At 47.8% G+C, this 26,943-nt stretch overlaps 1 protein-coding gene across 1 annotated transcript in view; it reads right to left on the bottom strand.

The window, feature by feature from the left end:
* LOC138247471 (CD5 antigen-like) overlaps positions 1-26,943 on the bottom strand; it is a 589,710-nt gene that overhangs the window by 448,467 nt on the left and 114,300 nt on the right. The gene's annotated exons all lie outside the window — the stretch shown is intronic.

Below are 26,943 nucleotides of genomic sequence, written 5' to 3'. Positions count from 1 at the left end.
GTGGATCGCGGGGAGTACCAGATGTCCCGGCTCTGTGCGTGGATTTTCCTGCTTGTTTTCCGGCTGCGCGTCATTCTGCGGGGCTGCGCGTCGAAGTTTCGATCTCACGGTAGGTGTCGCGTCGATTTCTCCTGGGGAGTCGGGCGGCGTTGCCCTTGCGAGGCCGTGCGTCAAAGTTTTGATCTCACGGCAGGCGACGCGTCGATTTCTCCTTGGAAGTCGGGCGGCGTTGTCCTTGCGAGGCCGTGCATTAAAGTTTTGATCTCACGGCAGGCGTCGCATCGATTTCTCCGGGGAAGTCGGGCGGCGTTGTCCTTGCGAGGCCGTGCGTCAAAGTTTCGGTCGTCCCGAAGGCGTCGCGTCGATCAGCGTCGGTGTGCGGCGTTTTTCTTGCCGCGGAACAAGCTGTGCGGCGAAAATTTCAGCGCACAGAGCGTCCAAGTGAAAGAGAGAAGTCTTTTTGGTCCTGAGACTTCAGGGAACAGGAGGCAAGCTCTATCCAAGCCCTTGGAGAGCACTTTTACAGCCAGACAAGAGTTCAGCAAGGCAGCAGGCCAACAGCAAGGCAGCAGTCCTTTGTAGAAAAGCAGACAGGTGAGTCCTTTGAGCAGCCAGGCAGTTCTTCTTGCCAGGATGTAGTTTCTGGTTCAGGTTTCTTCTCCAGCAAGTGTCTGATGAGGTAGGGCAGAGGCCCTGTTTTATACTAAGTTGTGCCTTTGAAGTGGGGGTGACTTCAAAGAGTGTCTCAGAAATGCACCAAGCCCCCTTTCAGTTCAATCCTGTCTGCCAGAGTCCCAGTAGGGGTTGTGGCAGTCCTTTGTGTGAGGGCAGGCCCTCCACCCTCCCAGCCCAGGAAGACCCATTCAAAATGCAGATGTATGCAAGTGAGGCTGAGTACCCTGTGTTTGGGGTGTTTCTGAGTGAATGCACAAGGAGCTGTCAACTAAACCTAGCCAGACGTGGATTGAAGGGCACAACAAGATTTTAGTGCAAAGAAATGCTCACTTTCTAAAAGTGGCATTTCTAGAATAGTAATATTAAATCCGACTTCACCAGTCAGCAGGACTTTATATTACCATTCTGGCCATACTAAATATGACCTTCCTGCTCCTTTCAGATCAGCAGCTGCCACTTCAACAGTGTATGAGGGCAGCCCCAATGTTAGCCTATGAAGGCAGCAGGCCTCACAGTAGTGTAAAAACGAATTTAGGAGTTTTACACTAACAGGACATATAACTACACAGGTACATGTCCTGCCTTTTACCTACACAGCACCCTGCTCTAGGGGTTACCTAGGGCACACATTAGGGATGACTTATATGTAGAAAAAGGGGAGTTCTAGGCTTGGCAAGTACTTTTAAATGCCAAGTCGAAGTGGCAGTGAAACTGCACACACAGGCCTTGCAATGGCAGGCCTGAGACAGGGTTAAGGGGCTACTGAAGTGGGTGGCACAACCAGTGCTGCAGGCCCACTAGCAGCATTTAATCTACAGGCCCTAGGCACATATAGTGCACTCTACTAGGGACTTATAAGTAAATTAAATAGCCAATCATGGATAAACCAATCAATAGTACCATTTACACAGAGAGCATATGCACTTTAGCACTGGTTAGCAGTGGTAAAGTGCCCAGAGGTCAAAAGCCAACAACAACAGGTCGGAAAAAATAGGAGGAAGGAGGCAAAAAGTTTGGGGATGACCCTGTCAAAAAGCCAGGTCCAACACCTGGCAGGCTGGCTTGTTATATAGACTACTAACTGGTGGTGTACGGGATGTCAGTCGAGCGTTATATGGCAGCCTTTTCTGTGTGTTAAACACACTTTACTACAGTGTTCACACCTCTTTGTGCAGGTTTGTGGGTGCTACACATGGAGACAGCACTGCTGTGGCCAGACTCAGAATTAACTGGCAGAGTGACTTGTTATATAGACAACTAACTGGTGGAGTACAGGATGTCAGTCGAGCGTAATATGGCAGCCATTTCTGTATGTTAAACACACTTTACTACAGTGTTCAGTATTAACTGGCAGGGCGGCTTATTATATAGACTACTAACTGGTGGTGTACAGGATGTTAGTCAAGCGTTATATGGCAGCCTTTTCCGTGTGTTAAACACACTTTACTACAGTGTTCACACCTCTTTGTGCAGGTATGTGGGCGCTGCACATGGAGACAGACCTGCTGTGGTCAGACTCAGTATTACCTGACAGGCTGGCTTGTTATATAGACTAATAACTGGTGGTGTACGGGATGTCAGTCGATCGTTATATGGCAGCCTTTTCCGTATGTTAAATACACTTTACTACAGTGTTCACACCTCTTTGTGCAGGTTTGTGGGTGCTGCACATGGAGACAGCCCTGCTGTTGCCAGACTCAGTATTAACTGTCAGGCTGGCTTTTTATGTAGACTCTTAACTGGTAGAGTACAGGATGTCAGTTGAGCGTTATATGGCAGCCTTTTCCGTAGGTTAAACAAACTTTACTACAGTGTTCACACCTCTTTGTGCAGGTTTGTGGGTGCTGCACGTGGAGACAGCCCTGCTGTTGCCAGACTCAGTATTAACTGTCAGGCTGGCTTTTTATATAGACTCTTAACTGGTAGAGTACAGGATGTCAGTCGAGCGTTATATGGCAGCCTTTGCCGTATAGTAAACACACTTAACTACAGTGTTCACACCTCTCTGTGCAGGTTTGTGGGTGCTACACATGGAGACAGCCCTGCTGAGTCCAGTCTCAGTATTAACTGGCAGGGTGACTTGTTATACGTATAGACTACTAACTGGTGGCGTACAGGATGTCAGTCGAGCGTAATATGGCAGCCTTTCCTTTATGTTAAACACAATTTACTACAGTGTTCAGTATTAACTGGCAGGGTGGCTTGTTATATAGAGTACTAACTGGAGGAGTACAGGAAGTCAGTCAAGCTTTATATGGCAGCCGATTCCATATGTTAAACATACTTTACTACAGTGTTCACACATCTTTGTGCAGGTTTGTGGGTGCTGCACATGGAGACATCCCTGCTGTGGCTGGACTCAGTATTACCTGACAGGCTGGCTTGTTATATAGACTACTAACTGGTGGTGTACGGGATGTCAGTCGAGCGCTATATGGCAGCCTTTTCCGTATGTTAAACACACTTTACTACAGTGTTCAGTATTAACTGCAGGCTGGCTTGTTATATAGACTAATAACTGGTGGTGTACGGGATATCAGTCGATCGTTATATGGCAGCCTTTTCCGTATGTTAAATACACTTTACTACAGAGTTCACAACTCTTTGTGCAGGTTTGTGGGTGCTACACATGGAGACAGCCCTGCTGAGTCCAGACTCAGTATTAACTGGCAGGGTGGCTTGTTATATAGAGTACTAACTGGAGGAGTACAGGAAGTCAGTCAAGCTTTATATGGCGGCCGTTTCCATATGTTAAACACACTTTACTACAGTGTTCACACCTCTTTGTGCAGGTTTGTGGGTGCTGCACATTGAGACATCCCTGCTGTGGCCGGACTCAGAATTAACTGGCAGTGTGGCTTGTTATATAGAGTACTAACTGGTGGAGTACAGAAAGTCATTCAAGCGTTATATGGCAGCCGTTTCCATATGTTAAACAATCTTTACTACAGTGTTCACACCTCTTTATGCAGGTTTGGTGGGTGCTGCACATGGAGACATCCCTGCTGTGGCCGGACTCAGTGTTACCTGGCAGGCTGGCTTGTTATATGGACTACTAACTGGTGGATTACGGGATGTCAGTCGAGCGTTATATGGCAGCCTTTTCCGTATGTTAAATACACTGTACTACAGAGTTCATACCTCTTTGTGCAGGTTTGGTGGGTGCTGCACATGGAGATAGCCCTGCTGTGGCCGGACTCACTATTAACTGGCATGCTGGCTTGTTATATAGAGTACTAACTGGTGGAGTACAGGATGTCAGTCAAGCGTTATATGGCAGCCGTTTCCATATGTTAAACACACTTTACTACAGTGTTCACACCTCTTTATGCAGGTTTGGTGGGTGCTGCACATGGAGACATCCCTGCTGTGGCTGGACTCAGTGTTACCTGGCAGGCTGGCTTGTTATATGGACTACTAACTGGTGGTGTACGGGATGTCAGTCGAGCATTATATGGCAGCCTTTTCCATATGTTAAACACACTTTACTACAGTGTTCAGTATTAACTGGCAGGGTGGCTTGTTATATAGACTACTAACTGGTGGTGTACGGGATGTCTGTACAGCGTTATATGGCAGCCTTTTCCGTATGTTAAACACACTTTACTACAGTGTTCACACCTCTTTGTGCAGGTTTGTGGGTGCTGCACATAGAGACAGCCCTGCTGAGTCCAGTCTCAGTATTAACTGGCAGGGTGACTTGTTATATAGACTACTAACTGGTGGAGTACAGGATGTCAGTGGAGCGTAATATGGCAGCCTTTTCTGCATGTTAAACACACTTAATTACAGTGTTCAGTATTAACTGGCAGGGTGGCTTGTTATATAGACTACTAACTGGTGGATTATGGGATGTCAGTCGAGCGTTATATGGCATCCTTTTGGGTGTGTTAAACACACTTTACTACAGTGTTCAGTATTAATTGGCAGGGTGGCTTGTTATATGGACTACTAACTGGTGGTGTACAGGATGTTAGTCGAGCGTTATATGGCAGCATTTTCCGTAGGTTAAACAAACTTTACTAAAGTGTTCACACCTCTTTGTGCAGGTTTGGTGGGTGCTGCACATGGAGACAGTGCTGCTGAGTCCAGACTCAGTATTAACTGCAGGGTGGCTTGTTATATAGAGTACTAACTGGTGGAGTACAGGAAGTCAGTCGAGCGTTATATGGCAGCCTTTGCCGTATGTTAAACACACTGAACTACAGTGTTCACATCTCTTTGTGCAGGTTTGGTGGGTGCTGCACATGGAGACAGCCCTGCTGTGGCCAGACTCAGGCCCATATATTTATACTTTTTGACGCACAACTGCGCCAACGCAGTTGTGCGTGAAAATTTTTAACGCCGGCTAACGCCATTCCAAAGCGCCATGCGGGCGCCTTATTTATTGAATGACGTTAGCCGGCGCAGCTGACTGGTGTGCGTCAAAAAAAATGACTCACGCCAGGCAGCGCCAGCGTAGGGGAAAATGGAGCTTGGGCGTCAAAAAATGGGGCAAGTCAGGTCTGAGGCAAAATTTTGGCCTCAACCCGATTTGCGCCATTTTTTTTTACGCCCAACCCCCATTTAAATGACTCCTGTCTTAGCAAAGACAGGAGTCATGCCCCCTTGCCCAATGGCCATGCCCAGGGGACTTATGTCCCCTGGGCATGGTCATTGGGCATAGTGGCATGTAGGGGGGCACAAATCAGGCCCCCCTATGCCACAAAAAAAATACGAAAAAAATACTTACCTGAACTTACCTTAACTTCCCTGGGATGGGTCCCTCCTGCCTTCGGTGTCCTCCTGGGGTGGGCAAGGGTGGCAGGGGGTGTCCCTGGGGGCATGGGAGGGCACCTCTGGGCTCCTTCTGAGCCCACAGGTCCCTTAACGCCTGCCCTGACCCAGGCGTTAAAAAACGGCGCCCATCAGGCTGGGCGCCGTATTTTAAGGCCTGCCCCCTCCTGTGCGTCAAAATGACGTCACAGTATAAATAAGGCGCACAGGCCTTAAAGTCATTTTTTGGAAGGGAACGCCTACCTTGCATATAATTAACGCAAGGCTGGTTCCCCCTTCTAAAAAATGACGCACATGGTGGAACTTAGACGCCCGCGGGGTCGGACGTCAAAGTATAAACATGGGGCAGTGTTTGCGCCGATTGTGCGTCAAACATTTTGGCGCACATTCGGCGCAAAGAGAGTATAAATATGCCCCTCAGTATTTAACTGGCGTGTCTGGTTAGGAGGCTGCCTCCCTATAAAGACTAGTAATTTAGATGTTATCAAGTGCTCAAACCAACGCCTGTTTTTGGAATGCCCAATTTTGTCCTTTTTATTAAAAAAATGTTTCCCTGCATACATTTAGCTGTGCTTTTTTAATTATTTATTTAAATTTTAAGATTGACGTCATAACATTAAATACGTACTTTTTAAAGTGGATTAAAATGAATGATTTCCGTGTGCATGCTTGGCTGTGGGTAGATTGTTGTTTGTTTAAAATTTAGGTTGTCTAAATAAATGCAAAATTTTAAAAGGGGATTATAATTTATGCTTACTTAAAACAAAATACACTTTTTAAAGGTAACAGCGCTTTACCTTTTTTTGTGTATACTTTCCAATGAAGCCCGTGTTATTATTTCTCTTCAGTGCGTACACTTGCTTGTACTTTTTCGATAACATAAATGTGTACTTTTTAAATTGTACATTGAATTAATTTATTTATCTTTGGTGCGCTTTTGATCTTCTGTGCGCTTTACCGTTTGCCCGTGTTTTGATTTGTTTTCCAGGTGCTTGTTTTTTTATGATTTTTTATACAAATTTAATTACCAAACAAATAGCTTCTTTTCCAACTCTAGTAGTCTTTCTGAATCAGTGGTATATTCAGGGCCATGCAATTATGCGGCTGACGAAAGATAAATTATACAGCAGGAATAAGTCAATTGTGTGGCAAGAAAAGGCAAAATATGGGGTGTAATGCATCCTTTTTGGTAGTACCAGCACTTTATGACTTCATTATTTTCATCATTGGTAATCCTGTCTGCCCATTGGTTGAACTTTATTAGTACCAGGTTAATACCTGCACTGTGTCTGTGCCTTGTGTAAGGGAAGCTTGCACTGCTGCTGTGCTGTATTTGCTCTGTGTGTGAGTAAAGCTTGCACTGCTGTCTCTAACATATTCGCTGTGTTTGAGGGAAGCCTGCACTGTACTTTCTTTAATGCAAGTGTAGCAAAGTACCCTCTTTCTTCCATGGTTACTGTAAGAAAGTACCATCTTGCCTGGCATGTTACCATCATATTTCACTGTATGTATGTTGTTTTAGTCCATGTGTCACTGGGACCCTGGCAGGCAGGGCCCCAGTGCTCATAAGTATGTGCCCTGTATGTGTTCCCTGTGTGATGACTAAATGTCTCACTGAGGCTCTGCTAACCAGAACCTCAGCGGTTATGCTCTCTCATTTCTTTCCAAATTTGTCACTAACAGGCTAGTGACTAAATTTACCAATTCACATTGGCATACTGGTACACCCATATAATTCCATAGTATATGGTACTGAGGTACCCAGGGTATTGGGGTTCCAGGAGATCCCTATGGGCTGCAGCATTTCTTTTGCCACCCATAGGGAGCTCTGACAATTCTTACACAGGCCTGCCAGTGCAGCCTGAGTGAAATAACGTCCACGTTATTTCACAGCCATTTACCACTGCACTTAAGTAACTTATAAGTCACCTATATGTCTAACCTTCACCTGGTGAAGGTTGGGTGCAAAGTCACTTAGTGTGTGGGCACCCTGGCACTACCCAAGGTGCCCCCACATCGTTCAGGGCAAATTCCCCGGATTTTGTGAGTGCGGGGACACCATTACAAGCGTGCACTGTACATAGGTCACTATCTATGTATAGCGTCACAATGGTAACTCCGAACATGGCCATGTAACATGTCTAAGATCATGGAATTGTCACCCCAATGCCATTCTGGCATTGGGGGGACAATTCCATGATCCCCTGGGTCTCTAGCACAGAACCCGGGTACTGCCAAACTGCCTTTCCGGGGTCTCCACTGCAGCTGCTCCCAACCCCTCAGACAGGTTTCTGCCCTCCTGGGGTCCAGGCAGCCCTGGCCCAGGAAGGCAGAACAAAGGACTTCCTCTGAGAGAGGGTGTTACACCATCTCCCTTTGGAAATAGGTGTGAAGGCTGGGGAGGAGTAGCCTCCTCCAGCCTCTGGAAATGCTTTGATGGGCACAGATGGTGCCCATCTCTGCGTAAGCCAGTCTACACTGGTTTAGGGATCCCTCAGCCCTGCTCGGGCGCGAAACTGGACAAAGAAAAGGGGAGTGACCACTCCCATGACCTGCACCTCCCAGGGGAGGTGCCCAGAGCTCCTCCAGTGTGTCCCAGACCTCTGCCATCTTGGAAACAGAGGTGTCTGTGGCACACTGGAATGCTCTGAGTGGCCAGTGCCTGCAGGTGAAGTCAGAGGCTCCTTCTGATAGGCTCTTACCTCTCTTGGTAGCCAATCCTCCTTCCTAGGCAGCCAAACCTCCTTTTCTGGCTATTTAGGGTCTCTGCTTTGGGGAATTCTTTAGATGACGAATGCAAGAGCTCACCAGAGTTCCTCTGCATCTCCCTCTTCACCTTCTGCCAAAGGATCGACCGCTGACTGCTCAGGACGCCTGCAAAACCGCAACAAAGTAGCAAAGATGACTACTAGCAACCTTGTATCGCTTCATCCTGCCTGCTTTCTCGACTGTTTCCAGGTGCTGCATGCTCTGGGGGTAGCCTGCCTCCTTCCTGCAACAGGAGCTCTGAAGAAATCTCCTGTGGGTCGACGGAATCTTCCCCCTGCAACCGCAGGTAACAAAAGACTGCATCACCGGTCTTCTGGGTCCCCTCTCAGCACGATGAGCGTGATCCCTGGAACTCAGCAACTCTGTCCAAGTGACTCCCACAGTCCAGTGACTCTTCAGTCCAAGTTTGGTGGAGGTAAGTCCTTGCCTCCCCATGCTAGACTGCACTGCTGGGTACAGCGTGATTTGCAGCTGCTCCGGCTCCTGTGCACTCTTCCAGGATTTCCTTTGTGCACACCCAAGCCTGGGTCCCAGGCACTCTAACCTGCAGTGAACAACCTTCTGAGTTGTCCTCCGGCGTTGGGGGACTCCCTTTTGTGACTTTGCATGGACTCTGGTTTACTCTTCTTCCAAGTGCCTGTTCAGGTACTTCTGCGGGTGCTGCCTGCTTCTGTGAGGACTCCCTGACTTGCTGGACGCCCTCTCTTTCTTCTCATCCGAGTGGCGACATCCTGCTCCCTCATGGGCCACAGCAGCATCCAAAAACCCTAACCACAACCCTTGCAGCTATCAAGGCTTGTTTGTAGTCTTTCTGCATGGGAACACGTCTGCAAGCTTCTTCGTGACGTGCGACATCCATCCTCCAAAGGGGATGTTCCTAGTCCTCTTCGTTCTTATAGAACACCAAGCTTCTTCCAACAGGTTGCACTTTCCTTGCACCCTCAGCTAGCATTTCCTGGGCTCCAGCCCACTCTCGACACTGTCGCGACTCTTGGACTTGGTCCCCTTGTCTTACAGGTACTCAGGTCCGGAAATCCACTGTTGTTGCATTGTTGGTGTTTGTTCTTCCTGCAGAATCTCCCTATCACGACTTCTGTGCTCTCTGGGGGCAGTAGGTGCACTTTACATCTACCTTTCAGGGTCTTGGGGTGGGCCATTTTTCTAACCCTCACTGTTTTCTTAAACTCCCAGCGACCCTCTACAAGTTCACATAGGTTTGGGGTCCATTCGTGGTTCGCATTCCACTTTTGGAGTATATGGTTTGTGTTGCCCCTATACCTATGTGCTCCTATTGCAATCTACTGTAACTTATCATTGCTTGCATTACTTCCTTTTGCTATTACCTGCATAATTTTGGTTTGTGTACATATATCTTGTGTAGATAACTTATCCTCATACTGAGAGTACTCACTGAGATACTTTTGGCATATTGTCATAAAAATAAAGTACCTTTATTTGTTAGTACTTCTGTGTATTGTGTTCTCTTGTGATATTGTGCATAGGACACCAGTGGTATAGTAGGAGCTTTACATGTCTCCTAGTTCAGCCTAAGCTGCTTTGCCATAGCTACCTTTTATCAGCCTAAGCTGCTAGAAACACCTCGTGTACACTAATAAGGGATAACTGGACCTGGCACAAGGTGTAAGTATCTCTGGTACCCACTACAAGCCAGGTCAGCCTCTTACATTGGTTGTGCAGTGGTGGGATAAGTACTTGTAACTACTTACCACTTTGTCATTGTGTACTTTTCATAAGAGAATAATATACAAAACAAGTTCAGTGTATGTACACCTAACCAAAAAGTTTTGCTTTTCTCCTCTTACACTTTCTACTAAGTGCTGAAAAGTATTCCAAAACTTCTAAAAGTTTCTAAAAAGTTAGAAAAAGTTTTTTCTCTGTTATTTAAAAAGTTCTGAAACTTTTTCTTTCTTCTCACTGTCTCTAAACCTTATTTTATCCTGTCTGATGTAGAGTCTTCTCTTAAAATGGTCAATACTACCTATGACAATTTAAATTACAAGAGCCTAAGGAGTCTCTGCTTAGATAGAGGTTTAGTGATAGGAAAGAACCCCACTAAAGTGTTTCTATATATCATGCTTATTGTGATTGATGAGTCCCAAGCAGGCACTTCAAATGAGAAGTTAATAGAAGGTTCCCATTCTGACTCACGGGATCTCCTTGAGGGAGGTGGGAAGGGTTCTGTTCCAAATCTGTCCCTTAGCAAACCACCTAGCAATGCTGGTAGTAATAGAAGCTCCTATCATAGTAGGGGTGCTTTTATTCGTGGAGGCCAGGTTGTTAGAGTCCAGTCAGTTAGGGACAGATCTCCCTCTGTTGTTTCTAATTTATCTTCTGTGTCCAAGCATTCCCAACCCACCCACCCTGAAGACAACATGTTAGAAAGGGAACTCAAAAAGTTGAGAGTGGAAGAGACCAGACTGAAGCTTAAACAGCAACAGCTGGCTCTAGACAGGGAATCCCTAGACCTGGAGAAGGAGAGTCAGAGATTGGGGTTAGGACCCCATGGTGGCAGCAATAGCAGTATTCCTGATAGTAATCCTGTTAGAGAGCATGATTCCAGGAATCTGCACAAGATAGCCCCCCCCTTACAAGGAGGGGGATGACATCAACAAGTGGTTTGCTGCACTTGAGAGGGCCTGTATGGTAAAGGGGGTCCCTCAAAGGCAGTGGGCTGCTATATTGTAGCTATCTTTCAATGGAAAGGGTAGGGATAGGCTCCTTACTGTTAGAGAAAGTGATGCTAACAATTGTACAGTTTTGAAGGATGCACTCTTGGATGGATTTGGCTTAACCACTGAACAATACAGGATTAAGTTCAGAGACACCAGAACCTCAGAAGACCGGATAGACTTTGTTGACTGTTCAGTGAAGGCCTTGGAGGGTTGGTTACATGGCAGTAAAGTTTCTGACTATGAAAGCCTGTATAATCTTATTCTGAGAGAACATATTCTGAATAACTGTGTGTCTGACGTGTTACACCAATATGTAGTGGACTCAGATCTGACCTCTCCCCAAGAATTGGGAAAGAAGGCAGACAAATGGGTCAGAACAAGAGTGAACTGAAAAGTTCATACAGGGGGTGACAAGGATGGCAAGAAGAAGGATGGTAAGTCTTCTGACAAGGGTAGGGACAAAAGTAAAAATGAGTCTTCAGCAGGACCACAAAAATCCTCTGGTGGGGGTGGTGGATCCAAATGTTCTTCAAATCAAGTTAAAAAGCCTTGGCGTTATTTGTGTAAAGTCAAAGGCCATTGGACAAGTGATGCCAGTTGTCCAAAGAAAAACACCAAACCTCCCACTACCACAACCCCTACTGCAAATGCTAGTGCCCCTAGTAATAGCAGTGGTGGTGGGAGCAAACCAACTAATAGCCAATCCAAGGGAGTAGCTGGGCTCAATTTTTGATAATTTGGTTGGGGTTGGTCTTGTTAGGGAGACCACAGAGGCTGTCTTAGTCTCTGAAGGTGCCATTGATTTGGCCACCTTGGTTGCTTGTCCCCTTAATATGGATAAGTACAAGCAACTTCCCCTATTAAATGGTGTTGAGGTTCAGGCCTACAGGGACACAGGTGCCAGTGTTACCATGGTAATAGAGAAACTGGTACACCCTGAACAGCACCTACTTGGTCACCAGTACCAAGTGACAGACGCTCTTAACAACACTCTTAGCCACCTCATGGCTGTTGTGAATCTCAACTGGGGGGGGGGGGGGTTACTGGTACAAAGAAAGTTGTGGTTGCCTCAGATTTACCTGTAGACTGTCTACTAGGGAACGATTTAGAGACATCAGCTTGGACAGAAGTGGAGTTGGAGACTCATGCAGCAATGCTGGGCATTCCTGGGCATAGTTTTGCTTTGACAAGGGCTCAGGCCAAAAATCAAAAAGGACAGGGTCACTTGGATCCTGGAACAATGGACCAAGTGCTCCCTAAAGCTCGGGGTAGCAAGGGTAAATCCTTACCCACTATCCCTCCCTCTACAGATGATTCTCCTTCTGAGAAAGAATAATTTCCTCCCTGTGCAGAACCTTCACCAGATGAGCTGGCAGCAGACACTGCTGAGCTTTTGGGTGGAGGGGGCCTGCCAGGGAAGAGCTGAGTGTGGCACAGCAATCCTGTCCCACATTAGAGGGTCTCAGACAGCAAGCTGTCAAGCAGCAAAATGGGGATGTCAGTGACTCACATAGAGTTTACTGGGAGCACAACCTCTTGTACACAGAGGTAAGGGACCCAAAGCCTGGAGCAGACAGGAGATTGGTCATTCCCTTGCAGTACAGAGAGTTCCTACTAACTCTGGCACATGACATTCCTTTGGCTGGGCATTTGGGCCAGATTAAAACATGGGAAAGGCTTGTCCCCCTGTTTCACTGGCCTAGGATGTCAAAGGACACAAAATATTTTTGTAAGTCTTGTGTGACCTGCCAAGCCAGTGGCAAGACTGGTGGCACACCAAAGGCTCCCCTTATTCCACTACCTGTGGTTGGGGTCCCCTTTGAAGGGGTAGGGGTTGACATAGTTGGCCCCCTTGACCCTCCTACTGCTTCAGGCAATAGGTTTATCTTGGTGGCTGTGGACCATGCCACAAGCAATCACTCTAAGGGCCACTACAGCTCCTGCAGTGGCAAAGGCCCTCCTGGGAATCTTTTCCAGGGTGGGTTTTCCAAAAGAGGTTGTATCAGACAGGGGTAGCATCCTTATGTCTGCATACTTGAAGGCCATGTGGAAGGAATGCGGTGTAACATACAAATTCACCACTCCTTATCATCCACAGACTAATGGACTGGTAGAGAGATTTAATAAAACTCTCAAAGGTATGAAAATGGGACTCCCTGAAAAACTCATGAGGAGATGGGATGTCCTGTTACCTTGCCTCCTTTTTGCTTACAGGGAGGTACCCCAGATAGCAGTGGGCTTCAGCCCCTTTGAACTCCTCTTTGGACACCCTGTAAGAGGTCCACTAACACTTGTAAAGGAGGGTTGGGAACAACCTTTAAAAGCGCCCAAACAGGACATAGTGGACTGTGTACTTGGCCTAAGATCCAGAATGGCCGAGTACATGAAAAAGGCAAGTAAAACCCTTCAGGCCAGCCAAGAACTCCAAAAGCAATTCCATGACCAGAAGGCTGTTCTGATTCAGTACCAACCAGGACAGAAGGTGTGGGTATTGGAGCCTGTGGCCCCAAGAGCACTCTAGGACAAATGGAGTGGACCCCATCTCATTGTTGAGAAGAAAGGTGAGGTTACCTATCTGGTAGACCTGAGCACTGCCAGGAGTCCCCTTAGGGTGATTCATGTCAACCGCCTAAAACCCTACTATGATAGGGCTGATCTCACCCTGCTCGTGGCAATAGATGAAGGACAGGAAGAAGAGAGTGACCCTTTCCCTGATCTCTTCTCCTCCACTGAAGAGGATGCTTTAGTGGATGGAGTAGTTTTAGCGGACTGTCTGACTGCAGAACAGAAAGACAAGTGCATAAATCTCCTTGGACAGTTTTCTGAACTCTTTTCAACTGTGCCTGGCACCACATCTTGGTGTGAACACACAATTGATACTGGAGACAGCTTGCCTGTCAAAAGAAAAATCTATAGGCAGCCTGACCATGTCAGGGACATAATAAAACAAGAGGTTCAGAAAATGCTTGATCTAGGAGTGGTTGAACCTTCTGAAAGCCCATGGGCGAGTCCTGTGGTGCTTGTACCAAAGCCTCACTCAAAAGATGAAAAAAGGGAAATGAGGTTTTGTGTTGATTACAGAGGTCTCAACCAGGTAACAAAAACTGATGCTCACTGTGAGAAGGTAGCCTCTTTCTAGCCTTGTTACCCCCACTTTTGGCCTGTTTGTGAGTGTATGTCAGGGTGTTTGTCACTGTTTTCACTGTCTCACTGGGATCCTGATAGCCAGGCCTCAGTGCTCATAGTGAAAACACTATGTTTTCAGTATGTTTGTTATGTGTCACTGGGATCCTGCTAGTCAGGACCCCAGTGCTCATAAGGTTGTGGCCTATATGTATGTGTCACTGGGACCCTGTCACACAGGGCCCCAGTGCTCATAGGTGTGCATGTACATGTTCCCTGTGTGGTGCCTAACTGTCTCACTGAGGCTCTGCTAACCAGAACCTCAGTGGTTATGCTCTCTCATTACTTTCAAATTGTCACTGACAGGCTAGTGACCATTTTTACCAATTTACATTGGCTTACTGGAACACCCTTATAATCCCCTAGTATATGGTACTGAGGTACCCAGGGTATTGGGGTTCCAGGAGATCCCTATGGGCTGCAGCATTTCTTTTGCCACCCATAGGGAGCTCTGACAATTCTTACACAGGCCTGCCACTGCAGCCTGAGTGAAATAACGTCCACGTTATTTCACAGCCATTTTACACTGCACTTAAGTAACTTATAAGTCACCTATATGTCTAACCTTTACCTGGTAAAGGTTAGGTGCAAAGTTACTTAGTGTGAGGGCACCCTGGCACTAGCCAAGGTGCCCCCACATTGTTCAGAGCCAATTCACTGAACTTTGTGAGTACGGGGACACCATTACACGCGTGCACTACATATAGGTCACTACCTATATGTAGCTTCACCATGGTAACTCCGAATATGGCCATGTAACATGTCTATGATCATGGAATTGCCCCCTCTATGCCATCCTGGCATTGTTGGTACAATTCCATAATCCCAGTGGTCTGTAGCACAGACCCTGGTACTGCCAGACTGCCCTTCCTGGGGTTTCTCTGCAGCTGCTGCTGCTGCCAACCCCTCAGACAGGCATCTGCCCTCCTGGGGTCCAGCCAGGCCTGGCCCAGGATGGCAGAACAAAGAACTTCCTCTGAGAGAGGGTGTGACACCCTCTCCCTTTGGAAAATGGTGTGAAGGCAGGGGAGGAGTAGCCTCCCCCAGCCTCTGGAAATGCTTTGTTGGGCACAGAGGTGCCCAATTCTGCATAAGCCAGTCTACACCGGTTCAGGGACCCCTTAGCCCCTGCTCTGGCGCGAAACTGGACAAAGGAAAGGGGAGTGACCACTCCCCTGACCTGCACCTCCCCTGGGAGGTGTCCAGAGCTCCTCCAGTGTGCTCCAGACCTCTGCCATCTTGGAAACAGAGGTGCTGCTGGCACACTGGACTGCTCTGAGTGGCCAGTGCCACCAGGTGACGTCAGAGACTCCTTGTGATAGGCTCCTTCAGGTGTTAGTAGCCTTTCCTCTCTCCTAGGTAGCCAAACCCTCTTTTCTGGCTATTTAGGGTCTCTGTCTCTGGGGAAACTTTAGATAACGAATGCATGAGCTCAGCCGAGTTCCTCTGCATCTCCCTCTTCACCTTCTGATAAGGAATCGACCGCTGACCGCGCTGGAAGCCTGCAAACCTGCAACATAGTAGCAAAGACGACTACTGCAACTCTGTAACGCTGATCCTGCCGCCTTCTCGACTGTTTTCCTGCTTGTGCATGCTGTGGGGGTAGTCTGCCTCCTCTCTGCACCAGAAGCTCCGAAGAAATCTCCCGTGGGTCGACGGAATCTTCCCCCTGCAACCGCAGGCACCAAAAAGCTGCATCTCCGGTCCCTTGGGTCTCCTCTCAGCACGACGAGCGAGGTCCCTCGAGTCCAGCGACACCGTCCAAGTGACCCCCACAGTCCAGTGACTCTTCAGCCCAAGTTTGGTGGAGGTAAGTCCTTGCCTCACCTCGCTGGGCTGCATTGCTGGGAACCGCGACTTTGCAAGCTTCTCTGGCCCCTGTGCACTTCCGGCGGAAATCCTTCGTGCACAGCCAAGCCTGGGTCCACGGCACTCTAACCTGCATTGCACGACTTTCTAAGTTGGTCTCCGGCGACGTGGGACTCCTTTGTGCAACTTCGGCGAGCACCGTTTCACGCATCCTCGTAGTGCCTGTTTCTGGCACTTCTCCGGGTGCTACCTGCTTCAGTGAGGGCTCCTTGTCTTACTCGACGTCCCCTCTCTCTGCAGGTCCAATTTGCGACATCCTGGTCCCTCCTGGGCCCCAGCAGCGTCCAAAAACGCCAAACGCACGATTTGCGTGTAGCAAGGCTTGTTGGCGTCCATCCGGCGGGAAAACACTTCTGCACGACTCTCCAAGGCGTGGGGGATCCATCCTCCAAAGGGGAAGTCTCTAGCCCTTGTCGTTCCTGCAGTATTCACAGTTCTTCAGCCTAGTAAGAGCTTCTTTGCACCAACCGCTGGCATTTCTTGGGCATCTGCCCATCTCCGAGCTGCTTGTGACTTTTGGACTTGGTCCCCTTGTTCCACAGGTACCTTCAGACAGGAATCCATCGTTGTTGCATTGCTGATTTGTGTTTTCCTTGCATTCTCCCTCTAACACGACTATTTTGTCCTTAGGGGAACTTTGGTGCACTTTGCACTCACTTTTCAGGGTCTGGGGGAGGGTTATGTTTCTAACTCTCACTATTTTCTAATAGTCCCAGCGACCCTCTACAAGGTCACATAGGTTTGGGGTCCATTCGTGGTTCACATTCCACTTTTGGAGTATATGGTTTGTGTTGCCCCTATCCCTATGTTTCCCCATTGCATCCTATTGTAATTATACATTGTTTGCACTGTTTTCTAAGACTATACTGCATATTTTTGCTATTGTGTATATATATCTTGTGTATATTTCCTATCCTCTTACTGAGGGTACACTCTAAGATACTTTGGCATATTGTCATAAAAATAAAGTACCTTTATTTTTAGTATAACTGTGTATTGTGTTTTCTTATGATATTGTGCATATGACACTAAGTGGTACTGTAGTAGCTTCACACGTCTCCTAGTTCAGCCTGAGCTGCTTTGCTAAGCTACCATTATCTATCAGCCTAAGCTGCTAGACACCCTATACACTAATAAGGGATAACTGGGCCTGGTGCAAGGTGCAAGTACCCCTTGGTACCCACTACAAGCCAGTCCAGCCTCCTACATTGGTTGTGCAGTGGTGGGATAAGTGCTTGAGACTACTTACCACTCTTGTCATTGTACTTTTCATAAGAGAAAAATATACAAAACAAGGTCAGTGTATATACACATAGCCAAAAAGTTTTGCATTTCCTCTTTTCACTCTTTTCTAAGTGCTGAAAAGTACTTCTAAACTTTCAAAAAGTTCTTAAAAGTTTAAAAAGTTTTTTTTCTGTCTTTCCAAAAAGTTCTGAAAACTTTTTTCTCTTTGTCTATCACTTTAACTCTCTCTAAAAATGTCTGGCACAGGCCAAAAAGTTGAACTGTCCAAACTTGCATATGATCACCTTAGCTGGAAAGGAGCAAGGAGTCTCTGCATAGAGAGAGGTTTGAGTGTAGGGAAGAATCCTTCCTTAGAACTGTTAATTAATATGCTTAGAGTACAGGATAAGGCCATAAGTGCCCAATCTGTAGAAAAAGTAGCTAATGGTTCTCAATCTGATCCAGGGACTCCCCCAGGAAAAGGTTCAGGAAAGAAACTTCTCAGCCTGCCCATTACTAGACAGTCTAGCATAGTTGATACAGAGGTTGAATCACATCATACTGATGATGTGCTCTCACATTATGCTGGTAGCCAAGCTGTTAGGGTGCCCCTTGTAAGGGACAGGTCTCCTTCTGTTCATTCCCATCATACCTCTGTATCTAGAAATGTCCCTCCCACCCACCCTGATGACAGATTGTTAGAAAGGGAGCTCAATAGATTGAGAGTGGAACAAACCAGACTGAAGCTCAAGAAGCAACAGCTGGATTTGGATAGACAGTCTTTAGAAATAGAGAGGGAAAGACAGAAGTTGGGTTTAGATACCCATGGTGGCAGCAGCAGTATTCCCCATAGTCATCCTGCAAAAGAGCATGATTCCAGGAATCTGCACAAGATAGTTCCCCCTTATAAGGAGGGGGATGACATTAACAAGTGGTTTGCTGCACTTGAGAGGGCCTGTGCTGTACAGGATGTCCCTCAAAGGCAGTGGGCTGCTATCCTATGGCTATCATTTAGTGGAAAGGGTAGGGATAGACTCCTTACTGTGAAAGAAAGTGATGCCAATAATTTTACAGTTCTTAAGAATGCACTCCTGGATGGTTATGGCTTAACCACTGAACAGTACAGGATAAAGTTCAGAGAGACCAAAAAGGAGTCTTCACAAGACTGGGTTGATTTCATTGACCATTCAGTGAAGGCCTTGGAGGGGTGGTTACATGGCAGTAAAGTTACTGATTATGAAAGCCTGTATAACACAATCCTGAGAGAGCATATACTTAATAATTGTGTGTCTGATTTGTTGCACCAGTACCTGGTAGACTCTGATCTGACCTCTCCCCAAGAATTGGGAAAGAAGGCAGACAAATGGGTCAGAACAAGGGTGAACAGAAAAGTTCATACAGGGGGTGACAAAGATGGCAATAAGAAGAAAGATGGTGAAAAATCTCAAGATAAGCATGGGGATAAGGGTAAAACCAAAGATCCCACTTCAAATCTTAAACACTCTTCAGAGGGTGGGGATAAAACAAATTCTTCCTCTTCTTCCCAACCTGCACACATTAAAAAGCCTTGGTGCTTTGTGTGTAAAAATAGAGGCCATAGGCCAGGGGATAAGTCCTGTCCAGGTAAACCCCCTGAGCCTACCACCACTAATATATCAAGCTCTAGTGCCCCTAGCAGTAGTGGTACTAGTGGTGGGACTGCTGGCAACAGTCAAGCAAAGGGTGTAGTTGGGTTCACTTATGGGTCCATAGTGGAAACTGATGTAATCAGTCCCAAGACAGTTTCTGTCACACCTAGTGGCATTGGCCTTGCCACACTGGCTGCTTGTCCCCTTACAATGGATAAGTACAGGCAGACAGTTTCAATAAATGGTGTTGAGGCCTTGGCCTACAGGGACACAGGTGCCAGTTTCACTTTGGTGACTGAAAACCTAGTGCCTCCTGAACAACACATCATTGGACAACAGTATAAGATTATTGATGTCCATAACTCCACTAAGTTTCTTCCCTTAGCTATAATTCAGTTTAGTTGGGGTGGAGTTACTGGCCCTAAGCAGGTGGTGGTATCACCTAGCTTACCTGTAGACTGTCTCTTAGGTAATGACCTAGAGGCCTCAGGTTGGGCTGATGTAGAGTTTTATGCCCATGCAGCCATGCTGGGCATCCCTGAGGAATTGTTCCCTCTCATTTCAAGTGAAATGAAAAAGCAAAGGAGAGAAGGCCTGAAAACTCAGGATCCCTCTCCATCAACAGGTAAAAAGGGTATCACAGTATCCCCTAACCACCCTACCATTCAGGATACTATTCCTGTGGTGGGAGAAGCCTCTCCTGGGGTGGCATCTGTTCCAAGGGAATCATCAGCTGGCAAAGCTGGACTCCCTGAGGTGGAAGTACCTCTCTGTGGGATAACTAACATTGGTGAGAAAAACAGCACCATTTTAGTTAACATGGAGCATCCCTCCAACCCTCCCAGAGAAACTTTAGTGCAGAAACCCTGCACTACCTCACAACACTTAGGACAGCATCCCTGCCCTAGTGTGGAGCTCATAGGACAGCATCCCTGCCCTGCTCCAACTCAAGAGAAACAGCATCCCTGTTCTCTCTTTCAGCCAAATGGACAAAGTTTTTGTCCAGCTATGGCTTTACTGAGACAGCATCCCTGTCTGGCATTTCCATCATTACAAATAGGTTCAGTGGATAATTCCCACTGCTCTAAACTAAAACTTACTGATAGAAACTCTGAAAATACATCTTCACATTGTTGGTTAGCTAAAAAACTTCAAACAGGGTGGTTTACATCCCCACAGGGAAGTAACCATATAGTGGATGATAAAGGGAGTAACCAGTCTATTGCAGAGCTACTCTCTACTTATCACCACTTAGACAATAAAGTCTCAACTGGCCAAGGTTAGCCTTATTGTCCTTCGTTTGGGGGGGGGTTGTGTGAGAAGGTAGCCTCTTTCTAGCCTTGTTACCCCCACTTTTGGCCTGTTTGTGAGTGTATGTCAGGGTGTTTGTCACTGTTTTCACTGTCTCACTGGGATCCTGATAGCCAGGCCTCAGTGCTCATAGTGAAAACACTATGTTTTCAGTATGTTTGTTATGTGTCACTGGGATCCTGCTAGTCAGGACCCCAGTGCTCATAAGGTTGTGGCCTATATGTATGTGTCACTGGGACCCTGTCACACAGGGCCCCAGTGCTCATAGGTGTGCATGTACATGTTCCCTGTGTGGTGCCTAACTGTCTCACTGAGGCTCTGCTAACCAGAACCTCAGTGGTTATGCTCTCTCATTACTTTCAAATTGTCACTGACAGGCTAGTGACCATTTTTACCAATTTACATTGGCTTACTGGAACACCCTTATAATCCCCTAGTATATGGTACTGAGGTACCCAGGGTATTGGGGTTCCAGGAGATCCCTATGGGCTGCAGCATTTCTTTTGCCACCCATAGGGAGCTCTGACAATTCTTACACAGGCCTGCCACTGCAGCCTGAGTGAAATAACGTCCACGTTATTTCACAGCCATTTTACACTGCACTTAAGTAACTTATAAGTCACCTATATGTCTAACCTTTACCTGGTAAAGGTTAGGTGCAAAGTTACTTAGTGTGAGGGCACCCTGGCACTAGCCAAGGTGCCCCCACATTGTTCAGAGCCAATTCACTGAACTTTGTGAGTACGGGGACACCATTACACGCGTGCACTACATATAGGTCACTACCTATATGTAGCTTCACCATGGTAACTCCGAATATGGCCATGTAACATGTCTATGATCATGGAATTGCCCCCTCTATGCCATCCTGGCATTGTTGGTACAATTCCATAATCCCAGTGGTCTGTAGCACAGACCCTGGTACTGCCAGACTGCCCTTCCTGGGGTTTCTCTGCAGCTGCTGCTGCTGCCAACCCCTCAGACAGGCATCTGCCCTCCTGGGGTCCAGCCAGGCCTGGCCCAGGATGGCAGAACAAAGAACTTCCTCTGAGAGAGGGTGTGACACCCTCTCCCTTTGGAAAATGGTGTGAAGGCAGGGGAGGAGTAGCCTCCCCCAGCCTCTGGAAATGCTTTGTTGGGCACAGAGGTGCCCAATTCTGCATAAGCCAGTCTACACCGGTTCAGGGACCCCTTAGCCCCTGCTCTGGCGCGAAACTGGACAAAGGAAAGGGGAGTGACCACTCCCCTGACCTGCACCTCCCCTGGGAGGTGTCCAGAGCTCCTCCAGTGTGCTCCAGACCTCTGCCATCTTGGAAACAGAGGTGCTGCTGGCACACTGGACTGCTCTGAGTGGCCAGTGCCACCAGGTGACGTCAGAGACTCCTTGTGATAGGCTCCTTCAGGTGTTAGTAGCCTTTCCTCTCTCCTAGGTAGCCAAACCCTCTTTTCTGGCTATTTAGGGTCTCTGTCTCTGGGGAAACTTTAGATAACGAATGCATGAGCTCAGCCGAGTTCCTCTGCATCTCCCTCTTCACCTTCTGATAAGGAATCGACCGCTGACCGCGCTGGAAGCCTGCAAACCTGCAACATAGTAGCAAAGACGACTACTGCAACTCTGTAACGCTGATCCTGCCGCCTTCTCGACTGTTTTCCTGCTTGTGCATGCTGTGGGGGTAGTCTGCCTCCTCTCTGCACCAGAAGCTCCGAAGAAATCTCCCGTGGGTCGACGGAATCTTCCCCCTGCAACCGCAGGCACCAAAAAGCTGCATCTCCGGTCCCTTGGGTCTCCTCTCAGCACGACGAGCGAGGTCCCTCGAGTCCAGCGACACCGTCCAAGTGACCCCCACAGTCCAGTGACTCTTCAGCCCAAGTTTGGTGGAGGTAAGTCCTTGCCTCACCTCGCTGGGCTGCATTGCTGGGAACCGCGACTTTGCAAGCTTCTCTGGCCCCTGTGCACTTCCGGCGGAAATCCTTCGTGCACAGCCAAGCCTGGGTCCACGGCACTCTAACCTGCATTGCACGACTTTCTAAGTTGGTCTCCGGCGACGTGGGACTCCTTTGTGCAACTTCGGCGAGCACCGTTTCACGCATCCTCGTAGTGCCTGTTTCTGGCACTTCTCCGGGAGCTACCTGCTTCAGTGAGGGCTCCTTGTCTTACTCGACGTCCCCTCTCTCTGCAGGTCCAATTTGCGACATCCTGGTCCCTCCTGGGCCCCAGCAGCGTCCAAAAACGCCAAACGCACGATTTGCGTGTAGCAAGGCTTGTTGGCGTCCATCCGGCGGGAAAACACTTCTGCACGACTCTCCAAGGCGTGGGGGATCCATCCTCCAAAGGGGAAGTCTCTAGCCCTTGTCGTTCCTGCAGTATTCACAGTTCTTCAGCCTAGTAAGAGCTTCTTTGCACCAACCGCTGGCATTTCTTGGGCATCTGCCCATCTCCGAGCTGCTTGTGACTTTTGGACTTGGTCCCCTTGTTCCACAGGTACCTTCAGACAGGAATCCATCGTTGTTGCATTGCTGATTTGTGTTTTCCTTGCATTCTCCCTCTAACACGACTATTTTGTCCTTAGGGGAACTTTGGTGCACTTTGCACTCACTTTTCAGGGTCTGGGGGAGGGTTATGTTTCTAACTCTCACTATTTTCTAATAGTCCCAGCGACCCTCTACAAGGTCACATAGGTTTGGGGTCCATTCGTGGTTCACATTCCACTTTTGGAGTATATGGTTTGTGTTGCCCCTATCCCTATGTTTCCCCATTGCATCCTATTGTAATTATACATTGTTTGCACTGTTTTCTAAGACTATACTGCATATTTTTGCTATTGTGTATATATATCTTGTGTATATTTCCTATCCTCTTACTGAGGGTACACTCTAAGATACTTTGGCATATTGTCATAAAAATAAAGTACCTTTATTTTTAGTATAACTGTGTATTGTGTTTTCTTATGATATTGTGCATATGACACTAAGTGGTACTGTAGTAGCTTCACACGTCTCCTAGTCCAGCCTGAGCTGCTTTGCTAAGCTACCATTATCTATCAGCCTAAGCTGCTAGACACCCTATACACTAATAAGGGATAACTGGGCCTGGTGCAAGGTGCAAGTACCCCTTGGTACCCACTACAAGCCAGTCCAGCCTCCTACACTCACCCTATACCCAGGGCAGATGAGCTCATAGATACACTGGCATCTGCCAAGTATCTAAGCACCTTTGATTTGAGTGCAGGGTATTGGCAGATCAAATTGGCAGAGGATGCTAAACCTAAAACTGCATTTTCAACTATAGGAGGGCACTACCAATTTACAGTGATGCCCTTTGGGTTGAAGAATGCACCTGCCACTTTTCAGAGGTTGGTGAACATAGTCCTGCAAGGGTTGGAGGCTTTTAGTGCAGCATATCTAGATGATATAGCTGTCTTTAGCTCCACCTGGGATGAGCACCTGGTCCACCTTTGGAACGTTTTGGAGGCCCTGCAAAAGGCAGGCCTCACTATCAAGGCCTCAAAGTGGCAGATAGGGCAGGCAAATGTGGTTTATCTGGGACACCTGGTAGGTGGAGAACAGATTGCACCACTGAAGGGGAAAATCCAGACAATCATGGATTGGGTTCCCCCTCCAACACAGACCCAGGTGAGAGCCTTCCTAGGCCTCACTGAGTATTACAGGAGATTCATTAAAAACTATGGCTCTATAGCAGCCGAACTTAATGATCTCACCAGTAAAAAGATGCATAAAAAGGTATTATGAACAGCTAGCTGTCAGAAAGCTTTTGAGGAGCTCAAACAGGCCATGTGCTCTGCACCTGTCCTAAAAAGCAAGAAATTAATTGTGCAGACTGATGCATCTGAATTAGGGGTAGGGTCAGTCTTATCCAAACTCAATTCTGAGGGACAGGATCAACCAGTTGCTTTTATCAGCAGAAGGTTGACCCCTAGAGAAAAGTGTTGGCCTGCCATAGAGAGGGAGGCCTTTGCTGTGGTCTGGGCACTGAAGAAGTTGAGGCCATACCTGTTTGGCACTCCCTTCATTGTTCAGACAGAACACAAACCTCTACTTTGGCTAAAACAAATGAAAGGTGAACACCCTAAATTGTTGAGGTGGTCCATATCTCTACAGGGAATGGACTATACAGTGGAACATAGACCTGGGAGTACCCACTCCAATGCAGATGGACTCTCCAGATATTTCCACTTATACAATGAAGACTCATCAGGTCATGGCTAGTCTTATTGTCCTTCGTTTGGGGGGTTTGGTTGTGTAAGAAAGCACCATCTTGCCTGGCATGTTACCCCCATATTTCACTGTATATATGTTGTTTTAGTGTATGTCTTACTGGGACCCTGCCAGCCAGGGCCCCAGTGCTCATAAGTGTGCCCTGTATGTGTTCCCTGTGTGATGACTAACTGTCTCACTGAGGCTCTGCTAACCAGAACCTCAGTGGTTATGCTCTCTCTGCTTTCTAAATTGTCACTGCAGGCTAGTGACTAAATTTACCAATTCTCATTGGCACACTGGTACACCCATATAATTCCCTTGTATATGGTACTTAGGTACCCAGGGTATTGGGGTTTCAGGAGATCCCTATGGGCTGCAGCATTTCTTTTGCCACCCATAGGGAGCTCAGACAATTCTTACACAGGCCTGCCACTGCTGCCTGAGTGATATAATGTCCACGTTATTTCACAGCCATTTTTCACTGCACATAAGTAACTTATAAGTCACCTATATGTCTAACCGTCACCTGGTAAAGGTTGGGTGCTAAGTTACTTAGTGTGTGGGAACCCTGGCACTAGCCAAGGTGCTCCCACATTGTTCAGGGTAAATTCCCCGGACTTTGTGAGTGCGGGGACACCATTACACGAGTGCACTATACATAGGTCACTACCTATGTATAGCATCACAATGGTAACTCCGAACATGGCCATGTAACATGTCTAAGATCATGGAATTCTGGTATTGGGGGGACAATTCCATGATCCCCCGGGTCTCTAGCACAGTACCGGGGTGCTGCCAAACTGCCTTTCCGGGTTTTCACTGCAGCTGCTGCCCACCCCTCAGACAGGATTCTGCCCTCCTGGGGTCCAGGTAGCCCTGGCCCAGGAAGGCAGAACAAAGGATTTCCTCTGAGAAAGGGTGTTACACCCTCTCCCTTTGGAAATAGGTGTGAAGGGCTGGGGAGGAGTAGCATCCCCCAGCCTCTGGAAATGCTTTGATGGGCACAGATGGTGCCCATCTCTGCATAAGCCAGTCTACACCGATTCAGGGATCCCCCCACCCTGCTCTAGCGCGAACCTGGACAAAGGAAAGGGGAGTGACCACTCCCCTGATCAGTACCTGCCAGGGGAGGTGCCCAGAGCTCCTCCAGTGTGTCCCAGACCTCTGCCATCTTGGATTCAGGGGTGTTGGGGGCACACTGGACTGCTCTGAGGGGCCAGTGCCAGCAGGTGACGTCAGAGACCCCCTCTGATAGGCTCTTACCTTTCTTGGTAGCCAATCCTCCTTTCTTGGTAGCCAAACCTCCTTTTCTGGCTATTTAGGGTCTCTCCTCTGGGGAATTCTTCAGATAACGAATGCAAGAGCTCACCAGAGTTCCTCTGCACTTCCCTCTTTGACTTCTGTCAAGGATCGACAGCTGACTGCTCTAGGACGCCTGCAAAACCGCAACAAAGTAGCAAGATGACTACCAGCAACATTGTAGTGCCTCGTCCTGCATGCTTTCTCGACTGTTTCCTGGTGGTGCATGCTCTGGGGGTCATCTGCCTTCACCCTGCACTGGAAGCCAAGAAGAAATCTCCCATGGGTCGACGGAATCTTCCCCCTGCTAACGCAGGCACCAAAAGACTGCATCACTGGTGTAGACTGGTTTATGCAAGGAGGGCACCATCTGTGCCCTTCAAAGCATTTCCAGAGGCCAGGAGAGGCTACTCCTCCCAGACCTTTAACACCTATTTCCAAAGGGAGAGGGTGTAACACCCTCTCTCAGAGGAAATCCTTTGTTCTGCCTTCCCGGGACTGGGCCGCCCAGGCCCCAGGAGGGCAGAAACCTGTCTGAGGGTTGGCAGCAGCGGTAACTGCAGAGAAAACCCCAGAGAGCTAGTTTGGTAGTATCCTGGGTCCATGCTGGAGTCCCGGGATGCATGGGATTGGCACCCCAAAACCATATTTGGCTTGGGGGACAAATCCATGATCTTAGACATGTTACATGGCCATGTTTGGAGTTACTATTGTGAAGCTACACATAGGTATTGACCTATATGTAGTTCACGCTCTTAATGGTATCCTCGCACTCACAAAGTCCGGGGAAATTGCCCTGAACAATGTGGGGACATCTTGGCTAGTGCCAGGGTGCCCTCACACTTAGTAACTTTGCACCTAACTTTCACTAAGTGAGGGTTAGACATATAGGTGAGTTATAAGTTACTTAAGTGCAGTGGTAAATGGCTGTGAAATAACGTGGACGTTATTTCACTCAGTCTGCAGTGGCAGTCCTGTGTAAGAATTGTCAGAGGTCCCTATGGGTGGCAAAAGAAATGCTGCAGCCCATCGGGATCTCTTGGAACCCCAATACTCTGGGTACCTAGGTGCCATATACTAGGGAATTATAAGGGTGCGCCAGTGTGCCAATTAGAATTGGTAAAATTAGTCACTAGCCTGCTGTGACAATTTTAAACGCAGAGAGAGCATAAAAACTGAGGTTCTGGTTAGCAGAACCACAGTGATACAGTTAGGCACCACCCAGGGAACACATACAGGGCATATGTTATGAGCACCGAGGTCCTGGCTAGCAGGATCCCAGTGACACAGGCAAAAAG

This window comes from Pleurodeles waltl, chromosome 7 (assembly GCF_031143425.1).
Source record: "Pleurodeles waltl isolate 20211129_DDA chromosome 7, aPleWal1.hap1.20221129, whole genome shotgun sequence".
In the NCBI taxonomy this organism is placed as follows: domain Eukaryota; kingdom Metazoa; phylum Chordata; class Amphibia; order Caudata; family Salamandridae; genus Pleurodeles; species Pleurodeles waltl.
Note: the sequence above shows the minus strand (reverse complement) of the source record. Positions and strands in the feature narration are given on the sequence as shown.